This window comes from Humulus lupulus, chromosome 8 (genome assembly GCF_963169125.1).
Source record: "Humulus lupulus chromosome 8, drHumLupu1.1, whole genome shotgun sequence".
In the NCBI taxonomy this organism is placed as follows: Eukaryota; Viridiplantae; Streptophyta; class Magnoliopsida; order Rosales; family Cannabaceae; genus Humulus; species Humulus lupulus.
This window is the reverse complement of record NC_084800.1, coordinates 77,793,194-77,796,059: the sequence shown is the minus strand read 5'-3', so window position 1 is coordinate 77,796,059 and position 2,866 is coordinate 77,793,194.

Here is a 2,866-nt window from a genome sequence, read left to right as displayed (position 1 = left end):
ATTAATTTGATTTGAGATATCAATCACAGGAGAACAAAGACATGTAACGAGTTATAATATAACCAGAATATATAAAATATTCTCCTGTAAATAATATAGTTGGTGATTCAATCATCCTAAATCACACAAATAAAACATTTGCACGTAATAAAATAGAATAGTCTGAACAATTATAAAGTAGCAGTTTTTATTACGGGGTAAGAGTTATGAGTTACGCACTACAAATTTCAAATTACTTATCAGCTCTTACCCGCTAACGTATCTTCCTAATATACGTATCTGACAATTTAAAAAAAATATGGTTTTAAAGGCCTCAAAAATCGTAATTTACTTGGCAATTCACTCATTTCATCTCTTATAGTGATGCATTTATAATACATATCTGAGATGATCAAACCTTAACGTAATTATGATCCTCAAATTTACCATATCAGAGGATCAACTAATTATTGTACTACTTATTCTCTTCGGTCAAACAACACAAAAATTAAACCTTATTTGGTATTAACATAGTAATGATTAGTCTTATCACAAATCAGCTACCCTAATCTATTGTACTACTTCTATTCCTAAATTGCTCTATGACTGTAGGTCCATTTTTAGCTGGGCTGGACCGATATTCCTGGAAATTCGCCAATTTGTACCCACAAGTTAACCTGTGAAGTGTTTACGAATTTAACCTATCACTCAGTTTCCCAAAAAACAACGGTACATGCATCACCCACCTATAACACGGTCAAGCAATAAATATACATTTACTTTCCTCGCCAATTGTTGCCTTCTATATCAAATATGAAAATACTTCAATAAATTTTCATCTACAACGGGATGGAGTTCGTTCACACGCATAGCATCGTATGTGCTTCTCCTTCATCTTCACCAAGAAATAACGAATTCCATAACAAATTCCTCTCTTCAGTACAACTACAAGTTGTCAAAAGTTTCTGGTCATCTGTGACAAACAGGTCAAAAGTGGTGGATCAATTGATGTTGCTTTCTATGCACGACAAGTAACTAGTTCATACACCATTTTTCATGTTTTATTATGCACAACATCTTTTCATAACTTCGCAAAGTACTCAAGAAATTTTTCTATAGTCAATCATAAAATTAAACACCCACCTCAGTTTAATTATGAATGTCCACAAGTAACGTTACCTATTATTTTCTATACCTCACCAAATTTGATGTTTGAAAATGGAATTCAATCTTTTAACTCCAATGGTTCTTCACTTTGCAAGTGGGCCTGACTTTGGTAGCCCACATTTATCTCAAACTTATTGATAAGTTAAACTGGACTACTTCACTTCCTCAAGTGGGCAAGAAACAAACTGTAAAGAAATTTTTAAAAATTGTGAAGGCTTGTGTAGAAAAATTTCAATAGTTTGCTCATTTAGCTTGGTCACTAACTACTTAATGAGTATAATATAAAAAATTCAAATACTAACATTAACCTTATTATATGCTTGTAGTTTGTCTACGTCATTTACTCCATTAACTGAAAGTTTGAAGGGTGTTTATAATCTCAACCTCTCCTCCAAATGGCGGACCCACAAGACAGAGAGTTGGAAACAAAAAATATTGAAATAGTTGCCAATATCAAAACTAAGAATTGTGCTTACGACCCACACAAAAACAAGATCCCAACACATTTGTTACATGTTTCTCTTGCAAAGTGTCATATACAAGTAATACGACTCCCATTTCCATCAGGGAGATATTCAAAATTTACAAATGCAGATGGAAACCTTGTCATTTTTGTTTTCGACGAAGGACAATGTTGTATATACGATATTCTCACATGTTTGGTAAGTCTTTAAATTCGTAAATTAATCGAAATGATTAATTGAACTTCTAAATTTTTAATACAAATGAACTCTACTCATTTTTACAATGATCGTTACCAAGTTAATTCATTATCGTTTTATTATGTGATTAATAACTTATAAATTGTTCACCCTTTTCATGTTGCAAAATATAGCTTATTTCAAGACGGTACTGCACTGGTAAAATTCTTCCCTCTGGAATTTGGAATCAAGTTACGATCACAACAAATGGATATTCAGATCGATATAAACGTGTCACAATGTACACAAACGGTTTCCACAAATTTTGGAGGATTTTCTAGCTGGGAATACCATCTATTTCAATGCCTCTCATCATATATGTACACAAAAGCACTAAAGAACAAGAACAACAAGATAATGAAGCATATCACTGCCATGTCCCAAGTCATCATCTACTGCTATATGGAAACAACGAAGATAGTTTCATTAAATTGTTTGATCTTACAAATGGGACTATTAAAATGAATTGTGATGTGGGACTTCTCTTACAACCACTTCTATTTTCAACACCAATTGCCTGGAGTAGCAATGTAGGAGTCATTCTACATTCAACCAAGAGACTACAACTATGGGATATAGGCCAACCTCAACCAGTTCAAATGAGCCATCTTCCATCAATGGGAAGGCATGTCAGGGCCTTTGCCACTGTAAAAAATTCCAATGACAACCAAGTACAGTGCGAAAACTGGTCATAAATATCTCTTACCCTAGTCTCAAAGATACGTGATCATAATTTCTTCTTAAAATAAATAGCTTCATTCATCATATTTAAACTTAATCATATTTGTACTTTATGAAATATTAAGGGGGTAACAATGAATGGTGTCAACGCCACATAATGTACTACTCAAGTGTTGTTCTTGTTCGACTCTAGAAGTCCGACTGTTAAAGTTATTAACTTACCCCAACAAATTGAAGATGTCTTCACCATTAGCCTCAACAGATATTCAGTCCTCCTTGGCATAAGGGCTTTCAAAATATTATCGGCAACAAGACAAGGTAGTGGATACATACTTATC